The sequence below is a fragment of the Falco punctatus genome, assembly GCF_963210335.1.
Source record: "Falco punctatus genome assembly, chromosome: 3".
Taxonomy (NCBI): Eukaryota; Metazoa; Chordata; class Aves; order Falconiformes; family Falconidae; genus Falco; species Falco punctatus.
Window position 1 is genome coordinate 57,681,334 of NC_137582.1, and position 24,819 is coordinate 57,706,152.

Below are 24,819 nucleotides of genomic sequence, written 5' to 3' on the forward strand. Positions count from 1 at the left end.
GCTCTTTTACATTCCTGTCTAAGAGAACTGGACTTTACTGGGGGTTATTGTTTCCGCTACAGTTAGATGCAGACAGTCTTCTGCCAGACTCATCTCACAGATGCAGGTAATTCTGTGATGAATCATTTATTCACTGAAACATTGATTTTTAGCTGATTAATTCTATTTTTGCTTCCATGCAAAGGTGATTGGTTAAGTTCAGCATATCAGAAATATCAGATATTTTGCTCTATATAAAAGTGTTTTGGGGATCACATCAACCATTCAGTTTTCTAATCCACCTGAAAATAATCCAGCAGTGATGCAATTGTACCCAGTGTCATTTTCCATTCTAATCCACCTGAAAATAACCCAGCAGTGATGCAATTGTACCCAGTGTCATTTTCCAAGGTTAGAAATCCCTTATTGACCTATAGATTTTATTTTTTTCACAGACTCACAAAATAATTTATGTTAGATGAGCTCTGTGTAGGTCATGTAGCCCAGCTTCCTAGTTAAATCAGGGAAAACATCAAATTCAGACCAGGGCCTCGTCCGTGTGAGTCTTGCAAATGCCAATGATGGCAATTCTGCAGCCTTTCTGGGAAACATGTTCCAGTGCTTGATCATTCACTGCGCAAATGTTTTTTAACTTAAGTCCACCTGGATTTTTCCTTGCTGCAACTTGTGACTTGTTTCCTCTTGCCCTTTCACTGTGCACCTCTAAGAAGGGTCTGGCTCTATGTTTGCTTCATGTTGTGGTGACTTGGAGGCTGAGGCACTGCATGTTCTGCTGTTTCTCACTTCCTATGTTTATAGCAAGTGGTCTCTTTGCCTTTTTATTTTCCTTTGGTATCATTTTCTTGGTGAGAAATTACAGAAAGAATGTATGTGTGTAAGACTCCTAATTTGCCTTCATGATTACCTTCATGTTTTTATGGATTTTTTTTAATGGATTTTATGGATTATTAAATATTTGCACATAATTTAAAGTATATTCATACAAAATAAATGAACATGGTGGATTTTATGAGGCATTATCATGGTTTCTTTTGCTTGTCCACTTAGCAATTTGCCAAAAGTAGTAATCCTCAGAAGGCCTCCCAGTTTTCATTACGTCAAATGAGCAAGGTAAGGCTGTTGCATTATTTCTTTGTTAAAACGTTTGGAGTCAAAACCTACCATTACCTTTACCTAGATGTCTCCAAGATACTTTATTATTAATTACAGTAACAAAAAACCAACAGAAGTAGCTTAGTGGTATAGGTTGCCAAAGACGTAACACAGCAAAGTTTGATGGGCCACATCAAGCAAAGATTAGTAATGGAATAGATCATAATAAAATATATGAAAAAACCCCATTTTAAGTGAAATAACTACTTTTCTCTGAGTAAAAATAAATTGGTGAAAGTATTGTCTAGCAAATGAGCATTTGATATCGAACATGGGTTGGTATCCTTCACACACTTGACAGGTAAAAAATTTTCATCAATCTATCTGGTTTATGTGTGTACATGCACACACTTGGACTGTTCAGGGTTGTAAGAAAGTATATATATAATTTTTTTAAAAAAAGTAATCCATTTTCTAATATGGCCAGAGATTCACTTGTACATGGATTCTGTGAAAAACTTGGTGTCAGCTCAAAGAATTATGAAATATATGTATTTTCTTGTATTCTTTGTGAAGGAGTGGTTTGACCAAAGGGCACTTGAGGTGGTTTTACTGATGTTGTTCTTGAGTGGTATGTCTGGTCTGTTTCAAACGATGGAAGATGGGATATACTGCCTGTATAGACCGTGCATTTCCATTTCAGCTGTTTGTAACTCCTGTTTATTTAGAGAACTGATCTGGTTCTGAATGCCATTTCTGTAATTGTGGTGGTTTGACCCTGGCTGGATGCCAGGTGCCCACCAGAGCCACTCTGTCACTCCACTCCTCAACCGGATAGAGGAGAGAAAATATAATGAAAGGCTCATGGGTAGAGATAAGGACAGGGACATCACTCAGTAATTACTGTCATGAGCAGAACAGACTCGACTTGGGGAAATTGGTTTAATTTATTACCATTCAAATCAGAAAAAAACCTTCCCCCCACCCCTCCCATCTTCCTGGGCTTAACTTAATTCCTGATTTCTCTACCTCTTTGCCGCAACAGCCCAGGGGAATGGGGAATATGGGCCGTGGTCAGTCCATCACACGCTGTCTCTGCCGCTCCTTCCTCTGCAAGGGGAGGCTCCTCACACTCTGCCCCTACTCCTGCCTGGGGTCACTCCCACAGGAGGCAGTTCTCCACAAACTTCTTCAATGTGAATCCTTCCCATGGATTACAGTTCTTCATGAACTGCTCCAGCGTGGGTCCCTCCCACAGGGTGCAGCTCCTCAGGCACAGCTGGCTCCAGCCCAGGTCCCCCGCAGGGTCACAGGTGCTGCCAGCATACCTGCCCCAGCCTGGGCTCCTCTCCCCACGGGGCCACAGGTCCTGCCAGGACCCTGCTCCAGCTTTGGCTTCCCACGGGGTCACAGCCTCCTTTGGGCACCCACCTGCTCCAGCGTGGTGTCCTCCATGGGCTGCAGGAGGGGATCTGCTCCACCATGGCCCTACATGGGCTGCAGGGGGAAGCTCTGCTCCATGGTCTTCACCATGGTCTGCAGGGGAATGTCTGCTCCAGTGCCTGAGGCCCCTCCTGCCCCTCAGTCTGCACTGATGTGGGTGTCTGCACAGTTGTTGCTTTCATGTATTCTCACTCCTCTCTTCCCCTGGTGCAGATTTTTTCTTCTTTTGTCTTTTCCTCTTCTTAATATGTTATCGCAGAGGTGCCCCCACCATCACTGATGTGCTCAGCATTGGGTCTATCTTAGAACTGGCTGGCACTGGCTCCATTGGACATGGGGGAAGCGTCTGGCATCTTCTCACGGAAGTCACCCCTGTAGCCCCCCTGGTACCAAAACCTTGACATGCAAACCCACTACATTCCACCTCTTGCTTCTGTGAATCACATATTTAAGAATTTTCTTTAAGATCCACATTCATCACACAAACTTCACAGACTTCACTAATACCAAGAAAAAGAATTCCCCACACCAAATGAAAGTGCACAGTTTACACACAATCCACTCCTCACCCCTTCACCACTATAGTTACAACAACAGAAATTCCCCATGATCATTTCACTTTTTACTCTCTAGCTGTATTCAGTCCATGTTTTGCCCATTACCTCTCCCAGATACTATCCTTGTCTCAAATTCCTTGGGCCCTACGTTGAGCATCCAAAAAGGCCTGTGGTGGGTTGACCCTGGCCGGACATTAGGTGCCCACCAAAACCGTGCTGCCACTCCCCTCCTCAGCTGGACAAGGGAGAGAAAATAATGCTACTTGTCCTACTGCAGCATCAAAGCTGCAATTTAAATTTTATGTATGTAAAGAAAAGATGCACAGTACAAAGGCCTTATCTTGTAGTTAAGATTAGAAAGTCCCAGAGCCAGACTCAGTCCTAATTTGACCATATTTTCCTCATGTTATTAATGGCAGACTAATTCTTTGTCCTATAAAGCCTACCTGTAAAATGTTAATATTTCTGTCCCCTCTATTTGTCTTTAGAGTTAGCAGACTGTTCTAATCAAGCACTCTGTGTTTCACTACCTAGTACAAGTCCTACTGAGATACAAATTATAGTAATAATTAAGGGGGACAAGCCATTTCCTGCTTGCTTCTGGTCCACACAAATCCACACGTCTGAAAACACTTGGACTACTCATGGGATTATCTTTCTACCCAGAAGCAACCAAAGTTGCCCTAAGCAGAAAAGACAATACATTTTTGATTAGAGAATACCTGTCAGGTTGTAGTGGGCTAATTTAATAGCAGCCACCTGAAAGGCATTAGTTTTAATCTGGGATGCATCAGGAAGATGGGCTAATGACAATTAAGCATTTGTAACAGTATTTACAGTCCCCAAATAAATATAAGTATTTAAAGCCAGCAAATAAATGCATCCAGAAAAGCCACTTTCACATGCAAACCAATAAACAGTAGAGGTTCTAGGTTCCATAGGTAGTGCTGACTCCCCAAGTACCCACTTATTGTACCAATAGCTTGAACAAAGATTACAGCAATATGATTAGTGAATTCTTTAGATTCAGATGAAGGAAATATTCTGCTTGCTGCATTTGATGTGTTCTACCGTAGCACTAAGTCACAGTGCTCTGAGGAGCCTTCAATCATCCTAATACCCTCTCTCAACTTTGCAATATAATCTGATAAAAGGTAATTTGGGATTTATCTTTTACTCTATCTTCTCAGTGGAGCTGGAAGTGAGTATGAGTACATGTTCCTGATGTGATTTACTTCAGCTAAGAGAATCCTCAGGTCCACCCTCTCTCCTTACTTAGAAAGCTCCACTGCGCTGCCTCTGACCTGTCCCAGCATCTTCCACGAGGTGTCTTGTCATTCCTTTTTTTCCTTTTTTTTTGTAGGCTCCAACTGTTCATAAATTGAAGAAAAACTGAAGGGGACCTCGATGTAACAAAACCAGGTAGAAAACCTAATTATGAAATCTCCTTGTGCTCACAGTCTATTGGCACAGTGCAATTTCTTTTTTTTTTTTAGTTGCATGCCATATTGTCTGGAAAGGTTAAAGAATCTTGCCATGGTATCCTCATTCCTGTGAGGTGGATAGGATAAAAGCATAACTGTCTGTGGATGATCTGAGTGTGTCCCTTCTTTCTTTAAATGGAATTTTCAATTTCCTTGTCAGCTGTCAAAGATACAGAGACAGATAACCTAACTAGGATGCAATTCAGATCTTGCATTATTTTGTCCTCTGAGACCTCTTCTGTAAGAGGAACAATTGATTTCTGTTATAACATGGTCAGGCAAACCGTTAGCAGTGTGCTTACAATTCCCTCCCATGGCTACTCCACAGCAGCTTTTCAGAAATGAATAACCATACTAAACATGCTCTTGTTGCTAGTGGTGATAGTGGGATAACTAAAATTCAGAGCGAGATTTTTGTACTATAAGAAGGAGGGGCAGTAGTAAAGCCAGTTACAACATAAGTGAAGGGGTTATTGAAGCTCATTTCCAGCTTTTACCAGGCATCCTGGAGATACTTTGCAAAAGCTGTTCATTACCACATTTACCAGAGGAATAGATTTTTCTTTCCTGGGCAGCACTTTAAAATGGTGTCATAAACACAGTATTTTGTGCTGGATAAAGTGGCAAATTTGATGCCTCTCAGGCTTCTCACATAACGAAATGATAAGGCCCAGCATTTCAGCTCCCCTTGGGTGGGCAGAGATCTCCCCATCACAGGCACAAGTACACGCCAAGAAAGCCAGCTCTCACAAATTACCTAGTAGCTGCACTGAATGGGAGTGTGGAAGTCCCTGACTTCATTTGGGTCAGCAGGGCACAGGGCAGGAGGAGAGTGCTTTGCCGAATATTCATTAAGAAGAGACCTTTTCTGCTGTATCAGACTGAGTTAGAAAGTATTTAATAAAGAATACAAATATGGGGTAATTTGATCAGTGTGCTAATGGTCCCACCCATCTGCAGGGGTGAAATGATCACGTCGCACGTGAATTTTTGGCTCTAAGTTTAGCTTCTAATGGATCATGTCTGACTGTTCAGATGAACAAATGTCTTCAAAAGAGGCCTGTAGTTGTAAAGTGTGTGCATCCTGCTGGTCAAAATCCAGATTCAGTTCACCATTTATTGTCAGAGATACTATTTGGTACTTAGGTCTGCACTTAAAAAATTGAAGAGGGGAGCTGTTTTGTAAGATGAGATAGCTCTCACTCCTGTTGTTAAACAGATTGGGATTGTGGAATAACTGCATAGCTTTCAAGAATGTAGAAGAGGTTTCAGAAAGAGGGTGTTTTTTATGTCTTCTTATAAGGTCTTTTTATAAAGACTTCTCTTGTGTCTGTAGAAGTCAATGGTGATTTCACGTAGAGTGAGTTTAGACCCTTTGTGTTTGCAAACCTCAGATGCACTTTCAGCGCAGAGCAGACAGGCAAACAACTCGGTATTTGTCCACAGTATGAAGAGAGCACTGAAGTCAAAACATTCTTGTCAGCATATAATGGGGGCCCTGTAGTACTGCCGCACTTAACTCTTTTTGCTCAATGGCAATGAACTCAAGTCTCCAGTGCTTCAGAAAATGAGATCAATTTGTAAAACTTGCTGTGAAAGTACTTATCAAAATTTCAAAGAATATTTACTGCTTTGACTTCAGTAGAGCTTATTTACTGTCTCAACTAGGGAGGTAGAGCATCTGTTTCTCTGGAAAGTGGTTATTATTGTTTCTGAGAAGGACTGTAACCCAGATGCAGTGCAAATCTTTTTGCTTTTTGCTGTATCAAGCTTTGGTCTCATCATGTGACCTTTTTTCATGTGAGCAATGCATTTCAGAGGACAAACTGTCTTTAAGTTGAACTAGAAAAGAGAGGTAACGAGGAGTGACATTTTGACAGGGCAGACTCCCTGACACCATACATTGGAAAATGGTTACAAAGCACCCCAGGAGTAAGAGAGAGCCCCAGTGATGGATGATTGTGCTGAGAAAGTCTGTGGTGGTCAGCTTGGGGAAGGGAAGGAGATGTTGGGGAAGCCCTATACTCATGGCTGAAGTAGAAGAAATGCCTTCTTTACAAGACTGCTCTCCTGTTTTGTCAGGGACGCAGTAGATACCGGTGTGTAAGGAAGACCAGGTTGTGTTTGCAGGCTGGCTGGTTTGGTAGGTGCTAGTCTTGACTGACTTCGCACCTGCTTTCTGAAGGGGGGCAAGACCCAGATAATATGGAAAGGGATTGACAATGAGCTGGAAGCCTGCATGGCAAGGAGGGAAAACATCCTCAAATGGCTGGGACAGAGAGGGATGCCAAGATGTTACTGGTTTGCCACCAAAGGTTGCTTTCGTAAGGGACAGGTGTCCAGGGTTTTTAATATCCTTCTCTACCATTTAAGGGGAAATATTCTTAACACACGTTGTAAAAGATCAAATTGAGATTTTTCTGTTCTTTGTGCAAATGAAGAATGTTTTTGTCTAAAAAATAGTATTTTACTGTTTCTTTTTTTTCTATCATTTATTTCTTATGTGTTTCATATGTTGAAGTACTGGATCAAAAGCAGATTTTTATAAGTTGATTTTCTTAGGAATTTATTTCCTTGTATTTTCTTACGTATTCTTTTCAAAATGTTCTAGTCCATTTTTGAATCATGTATGACTTACTGGAGAGAAAATGGATGTCTTCAGGAAAAAGCCACAAAATATTTTTATTCATGTCAGGATAGTTCTGTATGCCTATCATCTTGGATCTTTTCCTGTCGCGGTTTAATCACAAGGGAGCATCTCAATGAAAACACTGCTTTTTAAGAGTTCATCAGCTTCTGTGACTAATTCCCTGTTATTTACAGCATCAAATGCAGTTCTAGTAAAATGATTGTCATCACAGAGAAATATGACTTCATCTGGGTAATCAGCAGCAGAAGAAACAGATGAACTTCTGAGTAGCAAAGATGTTGCTTTTTATATCAATGTGTCAAAATGTGAGAAAAAGAAAATATAGGCCATTTGGCAGAACTCCTTCTAAACTGAATGTTTTCCAAAGTTTTCTGTGAGCATTCAGCTGCTTCAGAACAGGTGCATTCATTTAATGAATACTTCATTGAATTTAAGTAAGATTTTAAGAAATCTGATGACTGCCAGACCTTCAGAATTCCCCTGAAGTGGATTTTGTTCCCTATGTCATAGCTTTATTTCCCAAGCATTTCTTAATTGACTTTTCACTTCTGATTTTTTAAATAATTCCTTTGAAGCTTGCTGTAGGGAACCTTGAATAAACAAATCTTTAATGCATAAGTGTTCTGTTAATATCAATTTTTGTATCATGTAATTAGATAGAAAGTTAATAAACAGACAAGGTTAAGAGTTAGCTGATGATTATATTGTATTTCCACAGTGAGCAGAAATAGATAGGAATAATGTCATTTCTGCAGTCTTTCCTCTGCCTGACCTGTCTTTGCTCTGTGCTATGTACATGTTGATGCCTTGCTTTGCCCAATGCTAAAATTCTTTATACCTTTCTCTCCTTTCACCTCTGCACTGTTTTTTCCTTCGCTATCATCAAATCCCAGCTCTCCAGATGTTGTGTGTGCTGATCGATGCTGTCTTCTTTTTCTAATATGCAAAATAGAGCCACCACATCACTGCCCTCCTCTCCTTTCCTCAGTGTCTTCAGGTGCTGCTTTCCACAGCACTGCTTTTTTTGCCTTGCATGGCACTGGCTTTCCACCTCTCTTGCAGCCTCAGTGCCAATTGTTTAGGAATGGGAACTGCCTCTGAAACAGTTCATCTGTCTCCATACTCTACCAGCCCTCCATTGCTTCATGCCATCTGCAAATGCCTCTGTCTCTTGTCTAGTTGCTTTCTTTCCCTCACTGCCATGATGACTGTCAAGCTCAGATATGACTCTCACAAATACTGTGAGCAAGGAGAGGAAGGGAAGGTACAATTCCCTGATTCCAGCATACCAAGTCCACGTTGGTGTGCATGGTCTCCTTGGGGCAGGAATGTTCCTTGCTGCTTGCTGGTGGCACCTTTCTTCTGCACTGACATGCAGCTTTGTAAAACTTGTACGTGTGGCCCCAATTTGTTTGACTCAGAAGGCATCCTGTAGTGCAGAATGTAGCAATATTAAATGAGGGAACTGATGACCAGGATGACCTGAGCTGATGGTGTATGTACTTAGCATGTAAACACTTGTCATGATCAGGAACTCAGTTTAAATTCAGTCTTTATAGTAGTGATTTGAGTGTGCATTATATTAGGCAAAATATTTCAGACCACTTAGTATCCTTAAAAAGAAAGACAATGTTTTGGTCAAAGAAAGAAGACTTTAATTAAAAATAACTGTTATTGCAATTTGTTATTAACCAGAGCTCTTGAAAGCTATCTTAACAGAGAGATGAAATTGCAGTTTCTTCCTCCTTGAACAGACTGAGCTATGATGATATTGTAAGCAAGTTTCTTTAACTACCTTCAGCAGACTAATGTCAGGATTCTGTATTTAGTCATGCTCTTAAGTGACAAAAAGTGGTTCTAAAAAGGTATCTGTTGGGTCTCTTGTATTGATAAAAAAATTGGAAGGGTCCACATATTGCCATGATGTGTCCAGCTGACCCCACTCTCTGCAAATCTCCATATAAATTGCTGAACGTGCCTGTGGACCAGTTAGAGGTGTGTGTTATTCTGCAAGCAGAGCTGACACAAATATGGAGCAGGAGATGAGCAAGCACAGGAGATTTCCTCATCCAGTCTTTGTAAACACATGAGATGCACAGTAAATTCTGTGAATGGAGCTATGGCGCTATAGCGAGGCTAAAATCCACCAGGCATCAATGTAATTTTTACTGGCAGGAGAAGAATTTGATCACGAAGTGACATGCCAGCCATATGACAGCACTTAAATAGTTCCTGTCAATCAGCTGCTATGTGTCATTTCCCTTATTTATCCTTTCAGGGCATATATCCATTTACATTATCATCATCTAAAAGAGAGAACAGCATTACTGAGAATAAAAGCCTATGCTGGTAACCAAGAGAAAGGGAAACAAAAGATATGTATCACTGTAGCATATGCATGTCATGGTACCGATTTGTGGTATCACTTACAGGAGAAGCTATTTAAGGAAAAAAAACCCTGAAAATGTGCTCTTAAATTCAGATGGGAAACAGTAAGAAACAGGAGAGAAATGTGCACTAGAACTTCAGGCATCGCTGCCTGACTATTCTGGCCTTATGTAGCTAATATCCTCATCTATGGAGATAGCCTTCCAAGCAATTTGCTTGATTTTTCAACTGCAGCCTCAATTTAGTGAATCACTTAAACACATGCATAATTTCAAGCATGTATTGTTAAGAGATTAGAAAGCAATTACAGCTTGTCAAACCTCCTCAGACATGGCCAAATCCCTTCTCTTTATCACAGTCCTCTAAAAATAGCTGCATCTAACCAGGGGAGAGCTTCAGAACCACTGGACCCTAGTTTTGTCCAGTGGTGAGACCTGTGTTGGCACTTGTCCCTATCCCCCACATACATTCCTCTTTTTGGGAGGGACACCTGTACATATAAGCCAGATGCAGCAGTAGTATACAGTGAATAATGAGGATGCAAGGGTCTTAAGAAGTTTAGCTGCTGGTTGGTCAGATCTCTGGGCAAAACTGGCTAAAATGGACATGCTTCCAAAAAGGTATTACGTGAGCTGTCTTTTCCTTCTCTTCAAGGCAGAGAATATTTACACATGATGGACAATATTGAACTGTGTATTTTGCAAGACAGTATTAGATGAAAATTTGAACATTTTCTCTATCCTAAAGAACAGTGAAGACAGAGTAGCAACTTGTTTGATATCCTTCCATATACCCAGAGTTTAATATGTCCATTTTCTCCTTGTTTGCAGGCATGTTTTGTAAAAAAAAAAAAAAGGGGGGGGGGAGGGAAGAGGAACAACCTCTGTGAGAAACAGTTCCTGTATACTTTACCAGTGTGATGCTACACAGCAATTTTTTTGAGAAGATGGAGATGCTGTTATCTGTGGGACAAGCTGTTTGAAGGCATGATTGACACACTTGAGTGGTTTTATGTATCACTCCTTACCATGTTACTGAAAGGCTTCAGCAGCCCAAGACTTCATTCAAATGGTAGGCAAGTAGCTAAAATTGCTTACCAGTGGGTCACGGAATAGATGCAGAGCACTGTGGCCTCATTTATTAATTTCTGGTGTAAAAAATACAGCAAATGAGCTGCACAACCTTTACTGAGCAACCAACTGAATCATAGGAACAAAGATGTTTGTAGCAAATAAGGAAAGGTCATTTGACTCACTCAAGCTCATTAGTCCTATTTAATATTGCCCTTATCCTGCACTGAGTAGACAGTTGCACAGCCTTGCCTCCAATACTTCATCCTCCAGACCATGCCTGACCACCACTTAGTTTACCCTCAGTAAGTTCCTTTGAGAAGTAAACAAAAAAACCTGCCCCACAATGGGACACCTTAAAGTTATAATCTCAGTTATTTATGCTCTCTTCAGGTGTGCAGGTTTGTTTCTGTAAGGTTGTTGAGGTTTAATCCCAGCCAGCAACCAAGCACCACACAGCTAGTTGCTCACTCCCCCTCATTCAGAGGGATGGGGAGGAGAATCAGAAAGCAATGTAAAAGTCAAGGGTTGAGATAAGAACAATTTAATAATTTAAACAGAATACAGAGGTAAGAACAACAATAATAACAGTAATAATAACAGTAATAATAATAACAAAATGGAAAGGTGGGGAGAAAAGGGTAAGGCACAAGCCGCGCACGCAAGCAAAGCAACGCAAGGAATTCATTCACCACTTCCCATGGGCTGGCAGGTGTTCAGCCATCGCCAGGAAAGCCGGGCTCCATCACATGTAACGGTTACTCGGGAGGACAAATGCCATAATGCCAGATGTCCCCACTTTCCTTCTTCTTCCCCCAGTTTATATACTCGGCATGACGTCATATGGCATGGAATACCTCTTTGGCTAGCTTGGGTCACCTGTCCCGGCTGTGTCCCCTCCCAGTTTCCCGTGCCCCCCAGCCCTCTGAATGGCAGGGCCCAAGGAACTGAAGAGTCCTTGATTCAGTATGAACATCACTCAGCAACAACTAAAAACATCAGCATGTTATCAACATTGTTCTCACATCAGAGCCCAAACACAGCACTGTATTAACTACTAAGAAGAAAATGAACTCTATCCCAGCTGAAACCAGGACAAAGGTGAAATGCAGTAATTCGAGGCTATTATCATTCTAAAACAGTTTTGTTTTTTAAGACACCAAGACAGAAAAGTATAGTCAGAAGCATAAATACAGAAAACTTGGGTAATGAAAGCAGGATGCTATCTGGAGAACCAATTGCAGATCTCATCATATTGGAAATTTGATATGAGTTAAAAATTCTGCATTCTTGAGTGGAACACCATCAAGCAGTTGACTACTGACTTGGAGAGTCTTTGGTTGGAAAGAAAATCTGGGGGGTTTATTGACTTGCTTGGTGAAGAGCTGCTTCTCTGATCTATGCAGAAATGACTCCCACTTCACTGAGAGTAGAGAGAAAGCAGTATGAAGCAGGAGCTGCCAGTCTCTTGGAGACAGGAAAGCTGTGGGGGTGCTACTGCTGGGAACAGGGATTTTGAGCAGTACTTTATGTTACTACAGCCAGGGACGGATGTAGGCTTGGGTGAGGATAGAAAAAGAGGGTCCTGTTCAGAGCAGAAGCAACATCTGCAGGGAACCAAATTGCTCCACTGTTATTTGTGATAAAATGTTCCTTGAAGTCAAAGGGAGCAGAGATGGACAAGGACAATGAACACTGCTATGTCATTATCACTTCTAAGCTCACTCATTGCTTGAAATCTGTAGCCTGTGATAAGGAACTCTTAGCAGAAACTAACAGGTGAGACCAACAACTAAATCACACAGCAACGTGGAAAAAAGGTGAATTACAAAGCGAGAAACCAATGACTTGTAGGTAGTAGACCTGCCCTTCAGCAAGCCTGCATTGATTTCAGTGAACTTGGCTCTCTGGCTACTACTAAGAACTCAGCTACTACTGACCCTCAGGTCATTCCTTAAGTTTGACTTTTGGCATTCAGCTGAAGGGCGTGCTGAACTTTGAAAAGCAGCAAGAAGCATGTTGTAAGGTAAATACTGTATTCTGCTTCTGATACGTCAGCAGGCCACTAAGCCGTACTGGTAAATCTTGCCTTTTGTGCACTGGCAACCTGAATCCTAACCAACAGTCTACCAATATGAACAGTTGAGGCCAAAACTTCCAAATTTATTTGCCTGAACTAAAGCATTAGGAGAAGGCAGACTGCCTGAGCATTATCTAATTTACTGGTTTTTTACCACCTAGCAGAAAGCCAGGAACAGAGGTGGAAAGTGGAATTATGTCACTAGAAGAGAATGGCTATACTAGATTAAACCAAAGGTCCCTCTAATCCCCATCCTGCCTTTAATGCTCAATGAATACTTACAGAAGAGTACGAAGTGGTCAACCATGAAAGGTTCTTCTTAATGGGTTCCTATCCTCCATCTATATTCAGCTCTGCAAATTTCCCAAGGGAAATCTCATCCTCTTCATCCTTTGTCTTGTCTACTTAGGTTGCAAGCTCTTAGGTTGGGTTTTATAACTGCTCAGTTACCAGCACTGTGGAACACCACATCTGTGGGTACACCAGACATGCACGTAGAATGTGTGTGTACATGCGCATTAGAAGAAGTACTGATTTCACTTTTCCTGAGATGAAACCTGTAGAATTTCAAAGAGTCAGTGAGAGAGCATTGCTCAAAGCAGAACAAAATGGTAGAAAGCTTGTTCTGGCTTAGACTGTTATGTTTTTTTCCCCCCCTTTCTTCTTTCCCTGAAAACCAATAAACAAAGCATCTTTACCCTTGAGCCTCCACTTGCCTTTATGAAATATCAATAATAGTTCTGCCCACTTTCTTGTCCACAGTTAGCTCTCTGTTCTTTTTCTCTTAGGTCTTTAGGGAACTCATTTGCTGTGCAGTAGGTAAGAGGAAGAGAAGATTTTGGTAAAAAAACAACGTTGAAGGTATTTTGATGTGAATCCTCTTTCCTGTCTTCACTATATTACTGATCTTCACAGGGAGAGAAGTTTAAGAACTGTCACATTATGTACCAAATATTACTTTCACTGCTTTGTCTGTATGTTGTTTCATGCATCTCCTCTCTTTGCCTAATCTCTTTCTAATTTTCAGCTTTTTCTCATGCTGAAAACGTCTGACCATGAGCTGACTCCAGCATAGCACGCCATGGAAAGGCTGTGCAGGAGGGCCTTGGCATAGTGGTTTTCCTGTGCCTCTTCTGCTTTTTTGACGAGCTGCAGGGGCCAGCCAGGCAGAAGCTGTGCACTCCCTCCCTCTGTTGCACCCTTTGTCCTCCTCTTCCCTGTCAGCCTACACACTGCTCTACGCCTAAACCTAACCTCACCCTCACCTTGTCCCTCCACAAGCTTGTCAGAGATCGAGAATATCCCTCTAAGACAGTCTCCACACATTTCATCACACCCTTCTGGTCAAGAGCCCCACTCAAGCACAGGTAGGCATACAACCATGAAAAAAGTGTTACCTGGGGCTGTGCCGCACAAAGAGCAACACAGAGAGAGATACATGGAGAAACACATAAAGGGAATGAGACACCTTTCATAAAGCCAGGCTGCCTTTTCCAGATGCACTGGCAGTAATTTCTAAAAATACAAGGGCATAATGGAGTACTCTTGTAGTCCTATCACAAGATTGGTAGATACATCAGCAGGCAAAGGGTTACCTGGCAGAAGTTCATGAACATTAATACAGAATTTTGAATGTCTTGGTATTTGAAATCTAAATGTCAGAGTTTGGAGAAAACATTTTGTTATTGACGTAGGCATTGACTGGACATCTGCGAGCCAAACGTCCCCCTTCATAAAATAAACTTGTTGTGGCAGTCAGTTTTGACAAAGGCAAAGAAAATGGTGCTGATGTAAGTGGCGGTTATTGAGGGTCTCTGTATATTTTAAGATTTAGTTTTCATGGGTATTAGCTTGACTTTTATTTACAGAAAAGATTGTTTAAGGAGCAAAACCTACCCTAGAGGTAAGGATGGTAACAGGTGGTGAATGAATAAAGATGACAGAACTTGTTCAACATGAATGAAAGAGGAGAGCCCATGAAGCTTAAAAACAGTTGTGACAGCCCAGGTTTGTGTTCATTCTTAAACTCCAATGGCAGTGACTTCTTTTAGTTTTGTTCTGTTTGCTTTTCACTTAAGCAGTTTTACTGTGCAAAACGTTCTTGGGTGCCGAACCTCAGGTCTCCATACCAGCCTCAGTGTGTGGGAAGTACATTGCACAAACCCTATTAGAGTCTGACTTCAGACTACTTGGAAAAAGGGCTCTTCTGCCCTCTCTTTATCAAATTATTCGCAGGTGCTTGATTCCGTTGGAGGTCATTAAGAGGAAAAACTTGTTTTGCTTATATTTCACCATGAAACCAAATGTGAGTCTAGTCTGAAAAGTGAATGAATGTTGACCCTTTATTACTGCTATATAGTGTGAATTATAGTATTTTCTATGTCTTATGTCTTCTGACTCATGTTTGCTTAGGAGAGATGTCCCTTTCCCTGTGTGGGTACGTATCGAGAGTGAGAAGTTCCCTATCCACCTCTGTATATCTCTTGTGATGCTGTAAATGGCTCAGGAACAGTCTGTTCCTACAACCAAGGGGCCAGAGGAGCAACTCATGACATCTGAAGGAGGTCATCATGACTCTTCCTGTATTTGCTGGCACTGGACAGAGGAGCTCAGAGGATTGATGGGGAAGAGAGCAGATGGTGTGTTCCCTCTGAGATTGCAGCTGGAAGCAAGTTAGTGGCTGCTATCAAGGATAGGGGAAAAACAAAGGAAGGAAATAAGAGACTGCTGTGAAGCAAAACAACAAACCAAAAACCCCAACAAACAGCACAAAGTAGCAATCATGCATTGGGAAACTGAAGCAAGGCATAAAGACATCAAGTTTGATAGTGGTTGTGGAAACAAATCATCAGTTTGGAGATTTTAGCACTGGAAACAATGACAACTTAATACTCAAGATATAATAGAGCATTACATTTCCAGTTGCACTGTACTTTGAGCTGGCTACATTAACAACATTCTTCCTCTTAAATCCTTAGTCCCTAATGCACAGTCTGCTCGTTTACAGAGAGCAAAAGCAGTTTCTGAACCTTCAGGCAAGAAAAAATTGCCATGAAGGTTACTGAGAAAGTGGAAATGAATGCTTTACTGCTGATATTCCCAGAAATTAATAAATTTATTGTGTAATTAGTTATTTAATTTTCAAGCTGGACAAAGTATGCACTGTGGTGGTCCTGCTCATGCATTAACTTTACCCTACTTAGGGAGTTGAAAGTTAAGATCCCCAATGAGGAAGTTAGAGAAAGGCCTGGATATGTAGAAGTCCCTTTTTTTTCTGCTTGAATTGATATAGACATAATGTGAATTTCATGGTTGCCTTCAGAGATTGATGGAAGTTTTGCTCTGAGGAATTCATATTAATACTACTTTCTTTCGAAGTTAGTAATTAGCAAGAAATAATCTTGGTTTCTACACACCAGCGGTTTTTTAAAAGGTGATTTATAAGTAGATGCATTCTTGTATAAGCCATTTTGAAAATTAAATATATTGTGAATGAAAGTGGATAAAAAGCCACACTGTCTCATCACCCGTGTTTCCTGCAAAAAAAGAGGGAAACTTTCAATGTGCCATGCACTTTCTCAGAAAGATCAAAAGGAGTTGTGGGGCGGATTTACAGGTTTAGAAAATTACTTGCAACAGGTTACTTCCTTTCTTTTAACATTTGTAGGCTATTGTACTTGGCTCAGTCAATTAGGGCTTTGTTTCTCATGCTAAGCACTGTTGCTATGGAAATTATATAGCATAGGAAAAACTGGTTGCTGCTGCAAATAAGGTTTTTGGGAAACAGTTTAAGGAGTAAAATAGCCCTTCTTTTGCAATGAGGAGAAAAAGACAATAAATTGATTAGCTCCCTATCTTCAGAAGGCTGTAGCTAAGCTATAAAAATAATTATAACAGAGATTTGCTGTGAGATAAATTCTATAAACTAGAAAAAGAACAAGTAGGTTCACAGCTATTGTAAACAGGAAAAGTGTGTTCCAATTTAGGCAACTTTTTGAGCTTCGTATCAGTAAAAATTGTTACTGACTCAAAAGTTAGGCCACCATAGGATGATAGTTGCTCAACACAGTGATTTTTATAGATATTACCACAAAAGTGTTAACAAAATGTTATTGCTGCAACATTTCTGTTTCAAAGAGGAAAAAAGGGTTAATAACAAGTGACAGGACAAGAAGAAATGGCCTCAAGTTATGCCAGGGGAGGCTTAGGTTGGATATTAGGAAAAATTTATTCACTGGAAGGGTGGCCAAGCATTGGAACAGGCTGCCCAGGGAGGTGGTGGAATCACCATTCCCAGAGGTGTTTAAAAAACACTTAGATGTGGCGCTTAAAGCCATGGTTTAGTGATGGACTTGGCAGTCCTGGGTTAACGGCTGGACTTTATGATCTCAAAGGTCTTTTCCAACCTAAACGGGTCTATGATTCTGTGTAGTATCCTCACTGAAACGAATGTATTCAGCTGTTATATTTTATAAAACACAGAAAACACTACATAAAGCTATATTAAGATTGCAAATTTTATGTGCTTAAGTAAGTCTGTGCTTGTGACAGCTGAAAAATTTCTATGACAGAAACACCTTGTCCTTGTGGTGCTCGTTAAGGATGCTTCTTTGGTGTATTTAGATAGCCAGCCAGGGCTTGTTTGTTGTGCTGTCAAATGACAGCCATGCACACAGGAGCAGGTTTCTAAATAGCTTTATGGTGGACTAGTCTTTGAACAGTTGTTAACTGCTGACATTAGTAATGGAACTGCACCAAAGAGGAGAATTTATGACACTCCTGCTCACTGTGTTGATCTGCTGACAATTAAGCCAGCGTGTCAGAACCCAGCCTTGCAGAAGGGCATGCTTGGCTGGCGACTGCCCCCAGCCCTATGCTGCTCATGCCGAGTCCAACAGAACACACAAAAGCATTAGTGCCACAAGCACTTCCTTGTCCCACTCACAAAATTTTGGCAGTGAACTCATTACAAGCAATCCATTAACAGCTGTCTTGTTCAGCTGATAGATGACCCAACTCAGCAGCCACAGAGCCTGCAACCATTGGAGCCTCTGGTCTTCCCACTCTGATATCAGCCTCTCTGGACTGCTGCCAAGTTCATTTAGTCACACTGCTTGAACTTACTCTATTTTTTTCCTTTTTTTTTTTCTTTTTTTTCTTACAGCCCTGTTACCTCAGCTTTTTAGAAAGGGAAAGGAAAGGGGGAGGGAAAAGGCACAGGTAATCAAAAGTGTGACCCATAAGACATGGTGATCTACCCTCCAGTTATTTGGAACTGTCTCACTGGTTTACATTCTCATACTCATACCCAGGAAAATGCTTTTGTAGTTTGCCACCTTATCAAAGTGACACCCTCAGCTATTAGTGCTAGGTAGTGCAAATCTGTAACAATGACTATTTTTATTCTCTTTGCAGCCATTTTGCTTTCTTTCTCCATGGGTGCTTATCTTAGAGCTCTCTAAGAGAGAGTAGTTATTGACTGAACAAGAGCTCTGAACAGGAGGATTTGGTACAAGGCACACACGTCGTACAAGAACAGGGACAGCTCACATTCAGAAGGCCAACATGTGCATGCACATTTGCTTCCCTTGTCCCTCTAATGATGAGTTCCCTGTTGAATGAACTACCAGCCTGCTTTTTTACACACCTGGGATACAGCAGTGATACGCCTGAGCAGCAGAGATTGCCTTTTGTAAAAGGTATTGCCTGCAGAGCTTTGAGAAATCTGGGTGAGTACTCAAACTCTGTCTTTGAACTCTTCTGTTTGTGTAAACATACTGCATCGAAAAGAACTTTTTTTAAAAAAAGGTTAAAATTTCATTGGCTGAAGATCCTTTTAATCATGATGTAATTTTTTATCATGGCCAAAGAGAAGGGGAAACTACATTAGGAACTTGTTTTCTGCAGCAGCCTGAAGATTCCAGACCTGGAGTATAAACACAATGTTAGCTTTGCATTGAAGGTTTAATGCTTTTCTATAGGAATAAGATATATTGGCTGAATAACAAAGCGGCAATCTTGGATAATGGCAAGAAAAGAATATTGAATTATAACGGACTGGTCTCCTTGAACACCTCTAGCAGTCAGTTAGATTTGCAAACTGAATGAGGTTTTAAAACACCCAGAAAATTATTCCTGACTGGATTCCCTTAAAGACTTTCCCAGCATACAAAACCAGGAAATCTGTGTTTGTATATAGGTTTTTAGATTACAGTAACCTTCAATACTATATATATAAGGTTGCAATATATTAAACAGGCACTATTGCCTCTGGTTATGCATGTGCATCAGCTAGTTGGCATGTATTTCTATCTGTGCTTCCCTACAAGAACCTAATGAGAAAAGTCCGAGAAGCAACATTTTTAATGGGAGCCTGGGAAGATAAGCATATCAGATACGCAGGAGACTTCAGTTTTGCCTAAAATGTCTCCTGTTACGCCTGTGTTACCAGTCACCATGAAATTTAAATAATCAATATTATCATGGAATCCAAAAGAATTTATTAGAAGTAGTAAGGGATGGATCATGGGAAGTATAAAGAATCTATAATCCATGGTCAAGGTTTTCACAATTATTCATGTGTCTCCTATATCATATGTTTTATTAGAGATTATTAGTACAAAATAAAGATGCCTGTCAAGAAACAATTAACTTGTGTAGTAAGGGATAGATAAACATGAGGCTGAAGGCTGTAAGAAGGTAAGTTCTCCATTTAGCTACACAGGTGTAAAAACAAAGGAATAGGGGCTGAAGCATGTAGCATGAAGTAGGGTTATCACTTTCCGAGCACTCTTAGAAAATGAGCATCCAGAATGAATGATATCAGCTTGTTCAGGTAAAGCTGATAATTGCAAAAGGAGACTAGGGAGAAAGAGAGGGGTCTGATTAATTGCTCAACATTTGATTTGTCTCACATAAATCAAGGTTTTCCATCTGTGTTGCAAAGCTAGCAATCTTTTTTTGCTCAAATGGTAATGAAATGAAATTATTTTCATTGTAAATGAAAATGAATTTGAGATGCAAATCGATGCAAGGTCTGAATGTACAGTATCTTTCAAAATTGTCCATTTGTGAAATACCAAGCTTTTGAGGAAGATTAGGTTAGAATTTAATAGAAGCCTCAAACTGAGGAGTTTTTTTTTCTTTTTTTCCCCTCCCTGATACTAAGGAGTCATATGGTTATATCCCAGATTGCTGTTCTCTGTACAAGAATAAAATCAGGCAGATGAGGCAACAAGAACTATAATAATGATCATGTTACTATTGGAAAAAGTGAGGTGGTGTCACTGTAGGTAGGATTAGTAGTTTTGTTTAAGTGTATTTCTAGATGAGGAAAGATCTCCAAAGATGCTTGGAGTCATTTATAGCTCAGACTATATTTCTGCTAACTGCATTATATCAGTATTAATTACAAGTTATTCCAAAAGACTTAGGCAGTGAAAAGTCAATGCTATGGGTATTTTTGAGTGATTTGTATCAGTGTGCAATGGAAACAACAACAATGCATATCTACAATGTGAAGAAAATACCCACTATGTTCACATAGTGTTACGCTCCTGATCTCTGGGTACACAACTTACATTACGTTTTGCAATGTAAGGGTGCTTTAAAATGGGTTCAAAAGAATGTTTCAGAAGAGAATGAGGTTCATGATATTCAACTTTGGTTCATGTCTTCTCTGTTATTCATTGGATCAATTTGTGTAAGAGCTGGTTGTGATATTACTGATGGGACTACAATTGTAAGAGCTGTGACCCACAGATTGCAAGTAATAAATTGTGTGTATCTAGCTAGTTAAATGGCTCATATGGGATATCCTGAAACAAGTCTTTGATTTGCTGTTTAAGTTAAATTTTTCCCATGTGCAGAGGGGAATTTACTACAGATCCTTTTCAATAATGGTGAATCTTCTTCTTTCGATGCTGCTGTTATATAACTACTTCTAATTACGTGTGAAAACCACAAAATGGACACCTCAGAAGTGAGGAAGATATACCAGTTGGAAAATCCTTTTTGATAGCATATCTCGCTGCTGAAATATTTAGGAAGTCTCAGACCAGCTTTTGTTATGGATATTATCTGACTAACAGCTTACCAACTTTCTGATAAAGATGAACTTTAGGGTAGGATTTAAATGTAGAAGAGGTGTTCATTTGTTTGAATTAACCCTGGAAAAGCAGTAATAGAGCAAGTAGAGTATGTGAAAGCACAGAAGAAACAGTTGAACTATCTGTAGAAACCTATTTAATCTGTGGAATAAGAGAAAATTTAAAATGAGCCACGTGCAGCCATGCTTAAGAGTATCTGTCCCTCTGTGCCTCTAAAATCACATATTATTCCATAGCATGAAAAAAGACCCAGTGATACTGAATTCAAGGGCCCCATTTTCAGGTGATTTAAAGTGCTCAAAGAAATAGTAAGGATCGAACCAGTTATTGGTCTGATGACCCACGGTGGTTGATGCTTCACTATTTAGCTTCATTTTCTAAGGGAAAATAGTGGCTGCACTTACACATTTTGTTATCCTTCTTTTCTCCTTTTCCTGACTGCGCCCTCCCTTCTCCCAAAGACTTTTTTGCCAAATCCAACTGTATTTGATAATTTAGTTGGATATATTCTGAGAATGGAAGGTAAGAGGGATTCTCAATGCTTCCTTTGCAGTTGCAATTTGCACTACAGTCATGTAGTTTGCACTGCACAACGGAACATCAGGAAACCCACACACCCTCCTCTCTGTTTCTAAACCACATGAAAAACTGTAATTGGGTTGCATGCCTTGTCAGGTCACAGAGAATCCACTTGCTGTTCAAAGTTTTTCTCCATTAATTATGGAGTGAGATCAGACAGCAACCTTAATAAATACATACCTTTTATTGGGGAGGGGGAAAAAAAAGAATAGAATAGAAAAAGCTACAAGGACATAAAACAAAAGGTTTTTTTCTACATTTAGCTTAACAACCAGGATTCTCTGCTGCACTTTAGAGTTAAGTGTGGAGAGGACTAAGTGTCTTAAAACAGTATCAGGATCATTCAGAAGTCAAATTTTTATATCTATGTTTTCCTTTTTAAAGTAGTGTTTTCATTAAAACTGTCATCCATCAAGCATTGTAATACATAAGCCTTAGGGGCAGGAGTTACATTTTAACCATTCTCCCCTTTCAGCAAAAATCCTAGCAGAAATACACACAAATTCATGTTTAAAGCAAGCCTTTAAATAAAGTCTGAACAAACATGTCTCATTAACACATTCTTTAAATACAACACATGCTGTATTTATCATATTGCTTCAGCTGAAAACTTAACACAAGAGACTGTGGTTTTAAATATGGTGCACTCGCTCCTTTGAATAATTGGATTATGTTCCTTGAGTCACAGGAACATAGATCTTGTCAAAGTGGATTACATCCATGATCCATCTAATCCACCATCCTTTTTCTGAGTGGCCAGTGCCAGATGCTAAGGAGCATGGCACAGCAACCTCATGCTAGACAGATGCAGTACAGTCTGGCACCATGCAGACCTCCTTTTAACTCTTAATGAGTGAATTTTTTTGGCTAACATCAATCTTGCTTAATACCATGGGAACAATGCTATGACAGTGGAACAAAATGTGTTGGTGAATTTAGAAAAAAAATTGCCCACAAAGGGGAAAAGAACAAGAGAAAGAAAAGAACAAGAAAACAGGCACTTGAATGTACTTTTCATTCAGATCTTTTGATAAAACAGTACTTTTGCCTGTTATCCTCCCAGTGTCTGCTGAATTTGCCAAGGGTTCTCCTAGTAAGGCATTTTCAAACATGACTGCTAGGGACCAAGCAGAAATGCATGTAGTTAAATGTTGATTAAAAAAACCGTGATGGAGATTTTTTTTCCTTGTGAAGATGTTAATGGATAAAATGTTGACTGCATGTAAGCCTGAGGGAACAATCAAAAGCTGGTAAACAAGTGGTAAGAAGGCAAAGTGTATATGGAAAATAAGTGCTATCAGGAAGAAAGTTTTGTGAATGAACAAGCTACATTCCCTGTCAAAGAAAGATCTGGAGCTTTCCATAAAATGTCGAGATGTTTTTTATGTGGATTTCATATGACACATTTTATAGAACAGCTATCTCATAAAAGCTGAAAAAGACAATGGCTGGACAATTTCACTGCACCCATGGCAGTGAAACTAAAATGTTTTTCATATAAACTTGTCGATCAAAGCTTATTCTGCTTCTCTTTGTAGAGGGCATCTTTGTCTGCCTCAGCTTAATGTTCCTTTTCAGCTGCTGCAGCGGTTCATGGGCTTTACCGTTCTTGAAAGATGTATGTAATACGATTCTACAAATACTGCTTCTTTTATTGGTTTTATTTGCTGTAGTCTGTCTTATGGCTTTTCATCCCTTTCCCTCAGGCCACATGTAGTAGGTGAAGAAGGACTACTCAGACACATTTAAACCTGGAATTGTTCACCTTGCTGCTAATGTTAGCTGCTTTAAAAGTACTTGACTTCTTCAGTCAAACCAGTCAAAAAAGCCTTCCTGGTTCAAAACCTATGTAGGAGTTAATGAAACTATGTTGATTTATACAGCCTGCCCCAAACAGACCTTTTTTTTTTTCCATACAAAGTATCTTTTGCTTTTGTGTGGAAAAAAAAATCCCAGATATTTTTAGAATGCAGTTAAAAGTACCATAAATTTTAAATGCATAACAGTCCCAGTGTAAGACACATGATGGCAAATCTCATTCCCTTCTCTTTATGTAGAAATGGATATGAGAATGCAAATGAAACTGCAGGTGTTACTAAGTTCCATCCAACTATGATGAAAAAAGAGTTGACTGGTGAATAAGCCATTTTGGCTTTAATGTATATGGTTGCTGCTCATTAAAATTAGGTATCCTGTATTTTTTTACTTACTTCTTTATACATATACTAGGGGAAATCAGTAAGTGTAGTCCATGGCAGAAAGAAGTGAGTAAATTCACATTTGAATAGCAGATTTTACCTCCTTCTTGTCTAGTCTGAAACACTAAATAGGCAATTTTATCTGTTTTTACAATTTCCCTCGATATCAACTGGAAAATCCAAACATAAAGATGTAATGCCGAATGTTCACACATTCTATCAAAATTCAGTGAATTTTTATGAAGTTGATGACAGTATAGAAAGATGCAGTAATGAGTCAGGCAAGGAAGTCACTACTCAGAAAGTGTCCTAAGGTGTTAGTACATATTCTGTATTTTAAGTGTTATGCCACGTGTAGGAAGAAGAACAAAAAAGAAAATGCTGGTAAAGACAACGAAGGCACAGAATACCAGTCACTCATACACAGCATTGTTGTAGGAGGTAGGTAGGTCTGTAAGAAAGTCTTAAATAACCATCCCAGAGGCAGATCATGTAAATCCATCTCCTGCTGCTTTTTATCTGGGTGGCCTGTTAATATTTAAAGCCTTCTTCATTTGGTCTGTATGAAGATTATTGAATCCATTGGAGGAGAAGAAAACAGTACCCAGCAAAAAAGGCATAAACAGAAAGCCATGTGCCATAGCAGGCACTCATATTTTTCAAGGAGTGCTATTTAAACCTCCTTTCTTCCTCTCTGAAGTCTTCAAGAAAATCTGCCATGAGTCCTATGGAGCCACTTAACCACTTTTGCTAGAATCACTCTCTCCCTATCAAGCTGTAAGGCTATATTTACTGTACATCTTAATCTGTTGATTTATTATGATTATTTTGTGGTCAGCTATCTTGAACAAAGTTGCTAAAATAATCCCACAGGTTCTCAGTGATTTATTACACATACGCTACCCAGAGGATCAATCCACTTAAATGCAAGCAATGTTGCTTGATTTTAAAATAGACGTTATAGCAAAAGAAAATGTAATATGAGATGAAGAGAATTTCTGAGGCAGGAGGTGAGGGATCCTCATGAGATTACCGCAAAGCCTTTTAGATTTAGAGGTGTGCTGGGTATCTATTAGCAGTTCCAGCCACAGGCTGTAGAGAAGCTGCATATCACTCACCCATGAGGATCTGTGTGTCTAAACAGCTCACCTCAAGTTTAATAGACAGTAA

General features: G+C 39.9%; 1 long non-coding RNA gene across 1 annotated transcript; it reads left to right on the top strand.

Annotated features, from left to right (window-relative positions):
* The first annotated feature begins 335 nt into the window (after nucleotides 1–335).
* On the top strand, nucleotides 336–18,560 carry LOC308061195. Its single transcript, XR_013927119.1, has 2 exons — nucleotides 336–4,514; nucleotides 18,180–18,560. It is a non-coding gene; the product is annotated as an uncharacterized lncRNA (long non-coding RNA).
* The last annotated feature ends 6,259 nt before the right edge of the window (nucleotides 18,561–24,819 follow it).